The sequence below is a fragment of the Acinonyx jubatus genome, chromosome E1 (assembly GCF_027475565.1).
Source record: "Acinonyx jubatus isolate Ajub_Pintada_27869175 chromosome E1, VMU_Ajub_asm_v1.0, whole genome shotgun sequence".
NCBI classification, from domain to species: Eukaryota; Metazoa; Chordata; class Mammalia; order Carnivora; family Felidae; genus Acinonyx; species Acinonyx jubatus.
Window position 1 is genome coordinate 10,161,468 of NC_069397.1, and position 7,393 is coordinate 10,168,860.

The 7,393-nt window shown below is 54.1% G+C and overlaps 2 long non-coding RNA genes across 2 annotated transcripts; both read left to right on the forward strand.

Moving 5' to 3' along the window:
* Nucleotides 1-3,929: 3,929 nt before the first annotated feature.
* On the forward strand, nt 3,930-4,966 carry LOC106981454 (uncharacterized). Its single transcript, XR_001431215.3, has 3 exons — nt 3,930-4,089; nt 4,541-4,766; nt 4,903-4,966. It is a non-coding gene; the product is annotated as an uncharacterized LOC106981454 (long non-coding RNA).
* Nucleotides 4,967-4,968: 2 nt separating this feature from the next.
* LOC128313548 (uncharacterized) lies at nt 4,969-7,386 on the forward strand. Its single transcript, XR_008294433.1, has 3 exons — nt 4,969-6,345; nt 6,530-6,642; nt 6,899-7,386. It is a non-coding gene; the product is annotated as an uncharacterized LOC128313548 (long non-coding RNA).
* Nucleotides 7,387-7,393: the final 7 nt, after the last annotated feature.

Sequence of the window (7,393 nt, forward strand, 5' to 3'; positions counted from 1 at the left end):
TCCGTCCTTCAGGACCTCCAAGTGCACCTGCTGGGCCTGGTGGCACCAGGCGGACCTGGGGTTTGAATCGGGTTCAGCCCGGCCCCAGTGTGGACTTTGCCTGGTTCACACAATCTGTCAGAGCCTCTGGCCCCGCGCCAGGCATGGGGTCAACCCCCCTGGGGTTGTCAGTCCATTAAGCAGCCGACTCTTGATTTCGGCTCAGGTCGTGATCTGGTTTGTGGGTTTGTGGATCATGGTTTGTGGGTTCGAGTCTTGTGTTGGGCTCTGTGCTGAGAGCCTGGAGTCTGCTTCAGATTCTGTGTCTCCCTCTCTGCCCCTCCCCCGCCCTCACTCTGTCTCTCTCTGGCTCTCAAAAATAAATAAACATTAAACAAAACTAATAAAGAATAAACAGCTTTATTGAGCTATAGCTCACCCCTTTCGAGTATACAATTCAATAACTTTGAGTGTATTCACGGTATATTCACAACTGGAGAACGCTGTCATCACCCCCTAAAGAAGCCCTGGACCCCTTAGCTGTCACCTCCCCTTCCCCCCTCCCCTCCCCCAGCCCCTGGAAATCGCTTCCTCTTCTGGATATTTCATCTAAGTGGAACGGTATACTATTTGGTCTTTTGTGACTGACTTCTTTCACTTTGCGTGTTTTCAAGGCTCATCCACAATGTAAGAGGTGTCTGTACTCCATGCGTTTTTATGGCGGAGTAAAATTCCAGTGTTGGCTGGACCTCTCTTTGTTCCTCCCTTTATCGGCCGACGCACGCCCGAGTGTCTCCACTTTTCGGTGGCTGTGAAGGGTGCCACCACTGCGTTCTTAAACTAAAGGTGCATGGGGGGGGGAGGGCATTTTCCTTAGAAATCTCAGCAAATATTACCTTTTCAAAAATTTTATTTATTTTATTTCTTATTTTATTTATTTTTTGAGAGAGAGAGAGAGTGCCCAAGCGGGGGCGGGGGAGGGGCAGAGGGGGAGGGAGAGAATCCCAAGCAGGTTCCACACTCACAGAGCCCAACACAGGGCTTGATCCCATGACCACGAGATCATGACCTAAGCCAAAATCCAGAATGGGATGCTTAACCGACTGAGCCACCCAGGTACCCCTTGTCTACTGTTTTTCATAGACTTAAAAAATTTTTTTTTGATGTTTTATTTTATTTATTTTTAGTTTAATGTATTTTATTTAATTTTCTTCAAAAAATTTTTTAAACATTTATTTACTTTTGAGACAGAGAGAGACAGAGCATGAACGGGGGAGGGTCAGAGAGAGAGAGGGAGACACAGAATCGGAAGCAGGCTCCAGGCTCTGAGCCGTCAGCCCAGAGCCCTACGCGGGGCTCGAACTCACAGACTGCGAGATCGTGACCTGAGTTGAAGTCGGACGCTTAACCGACTGAGCCACCCAGGCGCCCCTGGCTTAATGTATTTTAATAGCAAACTTACAGGAACAGCACAGAAGACAGACAACATTAAAATCATGTACTTGCATGTAGGACAACTCAGAAAGGTATAGTGAATGGATGGCATCTGCCGTGTGATAAAAATGCTACAAACACCATTTATTTAGGTGCCGTCAATAAGAAATTTACTTGCTTAAAAAAAAAAAAATCCAAATGCTGGCATTGTCCAGAAAAATGTAACAAGTTTATTTATAATTGTTATAAAGTTGAACTGCTGACACGTGTTCGCTGAAGCATTCCGACTTGCATTCATGCTTTATGTCCCCGCATTTGTATTAAAAATTCACAAATGAAAATGGAAAAACTACCAATACCTGATTTCTGTCCCCGATTTTTCCATTTGCAATCATATACTTCGGTACCTTCTGACCCCATGGGGGGAAAAAAAATATCTAACGTTCAGAACTACCAACAACGGGAAGAAGAGAAAAAAATTTTTTTTTTGTTTTTCAAAGAATGAAATGTTTTCCGTCGGAGTGGATTCTTAAGCACGTTCTCCGCGTATGCCGCGCGCTGGCTGGATGTCTTTTGGCATAACTGTCACACGTTTGGCACGGATGGGCACACAGGTTGGTGTCTTCCAAGAGGCCCACCGGGTAGGCCTCCCTTGCCTCCTGCAAAGCACCGGTAGCCGCGCTCTGGAAGCTCAGGTGTGTTTTGAAGTCCTGAGCAATCTCTCGCACCAGACGCTGGAAAGGAAGTTTGCGGACCAGAAGTTTGTCTAATTTCGCGGAGTGCCGCGGTACCAGGCCCGTAACGATGAGGTTTCTTCACCCCTCCAGTAGAGGGCGCACTCTTGCGAGCGGCTTTTGCAGCCAGTTACTTCCTCGGTGCTTTACCCCCCGGGTCCATTTGCGGGCAGTCTGCTTTGCACGAGCCGTGGCGCTGAGACCTCCTCACTTAGCCCCCTTCTCCTTCGGCTGGAGCTCGGCGAGCTAGAGGCGGCGCTGGCGTGTTTTTCTTTTTTTTTTTTTTTGAGAGAGACAGAATGGGAGCAGGGAAGGGGCAGAGAGAGAGGGGGAGACACAGAATCCAAAGCAGGCTCCAGGCTCCGAGCTGTCAGCACAGAGCCCAGCTCGGGGCTCGAACCCACGAACCGTGAGATCCTGACCTGAGCCGAAGTCGGTCGCTCAACCGACTGAGCCACCCAGGCGGCCATAATAGACTTTACTTTTTACAACATTTTTATGTGTATATAAAAATTGTACAGAACATGTAGAGTTTTATTTCCACTCTCCGTGTCCCCCAGTTTCCCCTATTATTGATTCCTTGCAGGAGGACAATACGTTTATTATAACTAAGGAACCAATGTTAGTACATTCTATTAATTAAACTCTGTAACTTACATTAGGGTTCACTCCTGATGTTGTGTGTTCTGGGGGGGTTGGACAAATATAAGAACATGGATCCACCATTGTAGTATCATACAGAATAGTTTCACTGCCCTAAAAGTCCTCCTTCCCTGCCGTTCATTCCCCCCTCTCCCCTAAACCCTGGCAACCACAGATCTTTCTACTGTCTCCATAGTTTTGCCTTTTCCGGAATGTCCTATAGTTGGGATCTTACAGTAGACAGCGTTTCCAGATTGGCTTCTTTCACCTAGCAACCTGCATTTAAGGTTGCTCGGTGTCCTTTCATGGCTTGAGAGCTCATTTCTTTCTAGTGCCGAATAATGTTCGTTTTTATTCCTGCAAACGTTTTCCCAGTCGGAAATGCCCCCACCATCTTTGGCTCCTGGAGCCTTGCCCTTGGCAGGGCCTAGGTGGGGGCCTCGCTGTGCCTGCTGGGGCTTTGACAGCTGGCTCTGTCCCTCTCCCTTACCTGTCAGGACTGGGCTCTAGGCGTTTCTGTGGGGAAGATGCCCTGTGAAGCTTTGTGGGAGGAGGGAGGGGGGAAAGAAGGAAGGGGTGAGGCCTGGAGGGAAAAGGTGCTGGGTGGAGGCAGAGAGAGAAGGAGGCAGCTGCCTTGGGGGTGCCGGGGTGACCTCAGGCATTTTGGTCAGGCCGATGTTGGTCACCGCTCAGCTGGAGGCCTGGGGACAGGCAGGAGGCCGACCTTATCCTTCCCAGCTGTCCTTTGTTCTGAAGATGTGTGGAGCTGAGGGACTGGAAGGCCAGAGTCCCCACTCTTCCCAGTGGGTAACTGGGAGTCCTCCAGTCACAGGGCAGTGAGAAGGGGTCAGAGAGAGAAACTCTGGTTCCCCCGCCTGGGGGGTGCGGGGCTCCGGGCAGCCAAAGGGCAAACAACAGGCTCAGGCCTGGTAAAGTGTAACCAAGTGAAGAAAGGTTAACAGAGGCCCCAACATCCACGGTATCTGGCAGGACCCCCCGCCCCCGGCCAATCAGTTACCCGACGGCAGATCCAGGGACCGGGCCCACCCCCAACAGGACTCGTGCTGGCATTTGCTGCTGCTGGCCTGTGGCAGGTGCGGGGGCCTGAGGCCCCCCCACCCTGAGTTTTCTGGGCCATGTGAGTTGTCCGGGCCAGTGGCTTCTAGTGCAGTTCCAGACGTGTCTCCTTACCCCATGGCTGTGAGTTGAGCCCTTCTTGTGAGCCCTCCAGGTGCCTTGCGAACAGTGGAAACCAACTTCAGCCTCCCCCTCCTTGGTTGAAAGCCTCCTTAACCTCGGGGTGTGTTGAGGGGGTCTTGCAATGTCTCCCCCTTCCCCTTCTTCCGTTTCCCGCCTCCTACTGTTCCCAGGACTTTGTGAGCTTAGGTCCTTCCTCCCTGTGGGGGGTCCTGGGCAGGCCTGAGCCCCCCTCCCCACTGTGTGCAGGAGACTTTAATCTGCTCCACCCTTGCAGGGTGGGGGGGTGGTCGGGGGGAATGGGCTAGACAGGGGAGAGGAGACAGGAAGAGCAGAGACGGGAGGGGGGAGGGGAGCGAGTGTGCCTTTGGAGAGTCACAGAGGCGACAGGTGGTCTGCCATTCTTCCCATCGGGGAGCAGAAGCCGTTAGGTCTGGGCAAGCCCTGTGATTAGCTCTGGCCAATGGGCAGAAGTGACCTGTGTAACTTCCCAGGCTACGTCTTGACATGAGCGTACTTTCCTCCATGCACTCCTGGAATGTTCTCTCCTTAAGCCAACCCCGTGTGGTGAGAAGCCCAAGCTGCCCAGAGAGGCCCTGTGAAGGAAGGTACAAGTAGGCAGTATGCCAGCCTCAGCAGAGCGGGCTACCGACAGCAGGCACCCCCTTCTGGAACTGTCCAGGCTGGGCCGGGCCGGCCCTACCAACTTGTAACCAAAAGAGCCAGCTGATCCCAGCAGCCTAGTAGACTCGTGATACAAGTGGTGGCTGACTTAAGACGGTAAGTGTGGGGCTCATTTACTATGCAGGACATGCGGGTGATTTATCTGTACAGCATCCTGTCTTTGGGGGGAACCCCCTGCCCCATCCAGAGGGCACAGCTCACCCCTTCCCGCCCACTCCTCTCCCCTTCCCAGCGCTGGCTGGCTCCTGCTCCTGTTTCCCAGAAATTGGCCGCTGGGACTGAAGGTGTTGGAGTTGAGTCATCTCAGGGGCTTGTCTTAAAAGCCCTGGGTCCAAAGTTGCCCTGATTCTCTTGTTTTCACGGCTGGCTGCTCAGCTTTCTTCAGCCAATCATCACCGGCCAATCATTATTCCCTGCGCATTCCCTCCCTCCTCCTCCCCACCTCCTCGCTCTTCGGGCATTATCTCAAGTCAGCTCCTCCTGTTTCCACCAAAGAACTGTGACCCCGAAACTGAAATCGGTGCGAGGGAGGACATTGTAGGTCACCATGCCCCTGGGAGGAAGGTCACCAGGGAAGTAACAGGCTCCGCGAGGTCACCGGGGATTCACGGTCCTGATACCTGGAACTGAACTGCTGATCGATGTGGTGTCTGCTTATCTGAGGCCGCAGGGGATGCGGGACAGGAGGGTGGCACACTGGTCCCCGTGGTGCTGGACAACTTGGCAGGGGGGCGCCGACACCCCTGGGCTCTCACCTCCCTGGGGGACGGCACTCCACATTGGCTGTCGCAGCTGGAGTCCCAGAAAACCAGACTGGGAGGCTGAGTCTGCAGGTGGCTGAACAGACACGCAGCAGAATTTATAGTCACTTGGAAGTGGGAGGTGGTGGGGGGGGGGGTTAGTAGTGGGGTGTAGGGTGTTCCTTGAAAAAGTCTGGAAGCACAGTCACGTGGGAGCATTTAGAGGACTCTTCCTGGAGGAAGCAGTTCCCACCGTGCCCCTGGGCCTGAGGCAGCGACCCTGCAATGCCACCGGGGCCCTAATGCCTTGTTCCTAACCACCACCCCCCCCCCACCCCGGTCTGGACACCCACCCAGGGCCTGAAAGGAGTGTGAGAAAGAATAGCTTTATCCAGAAGGAAATGTAGGAATTATTAGCGTATGCAAAAATGCTGGGGAATATTGTGGGAAATGCTTTGGGGACGCCCAACCAAGGAGCTGCCTTCTGGAGAACGAGCTGGCCCTGACCTGCTGTGGCTTAGTGCCCCACTGGTCTGCACGGGTAAAGCCTGACCGGAAGCAGTCGGAAGGTGCTGGACGCAGGCCATTTGCACCAAATACCTTCCATCCTGGTGGGGGCGGGTTTGCCTTCATTAAACCAGACTTTGGATTTAGATTTGCTTGCCTGCCCCACACCCGCGGGGTTCACGGAGGGCACCCCCACCCGCACCGCTGGGGACTCCCACAAAACATGGATTCTGACCACAGAAGTCACTTCGCGGCTGCAGGAGTAAGGCAGTGGACTTAGGCTGGTGGGGTCACTGCTCCCGCCACATGGCTCCCTGTCTGGGGACAGCAGGTGTCAGAAGAGACTCCTGAGGCCCAGGTGCCCTGAAGGAAGGTTTTTGGCCGTCCTCTCAGAAGCGGAAGCCAAACCAGCCAAGAAGGGGCCAAAGGTGAGGAGAACCGGAAAAGGCACTGGAGGATCAACATCATAAATACTGGTGATGAGCTTATTACTAGGGCGTTGTGGCTTTTACCCATTGCCCTGCCTTTTTTGGGTCGTATCCTAATAATTACAATGGTAATAAAACGTCTTCTCTTTCCCCTTTGTCCGTGGCAGCTAACTTTACTGTTTAGTGTGCAGGTTGTAGAAATTTGCACTAGGAGCGCGACAGAATGAGGGAAGGAATATCCATCACGCAGCAGGTGCACAAGCCAGGGGAGCATTTGGGATTCTGCGCGAAGACCAGGTCTGTGCGTGCATGTGGGGAGCAGCGAGTGCACAGGGTGTGTGAGATGTGGGTTGGAATGCACATCTTTGGTTTGTTTTCATCCTCACTCCTCTCCTTTGGCAGGGGGCGGGTGGGGGGGGGGGTCTGCTCCTCCCTCCCCCCCTCCCTCCCTCTGTGCAGCTCGCACATCCCGAAGCCTGATCCAGGACTGGGCCAAGTACGGTGGTAGTTATGAGCCTCCCATGGTCTGGTCTGCCCTGCCTGTCCTTGGTAGGTCGTAGGCCACCCCTGCGTGGAAGAGAAAGAAGGTGAACTGGTCGGGCCAGAGAGGAACCTGGAAAAAAATGGAGGGCGAGAGGGGTGAGCAGTTTGCCCAAGTGGGGTCACCCTGGCTCTCGGGGATGCTGCCCAAAGGGATGGTGGGCAGAGGCAGGGCTGGGGGTCCCTCCCCAGGTATCCTAGCTCCTGGCTCCAGGCCACTGCCCCCTCCCACCATATGACTCCCGGGGCAGAGCTCTGGACGCTGCCCACCTGGACGGAATCCAGGTTCTGCTCCCTGCCTTTCCGAGTCTCCACTGTTTCATCTGTGAAATGGGAGTCATCACGGGCACCATCATGCCGAGGGGTAGCATGCCCAGTGCCTCAGCGCAGCCCATCCGGGCCCCGTGTGCCCCCACACTGCCCCAAACCTCCTCCTCCCGGGGCTTTGCAGCTGACTGCCCTGGGACCGCCCTGGGACTGCGGACACAAGGCCCCCACAGGCACCAGG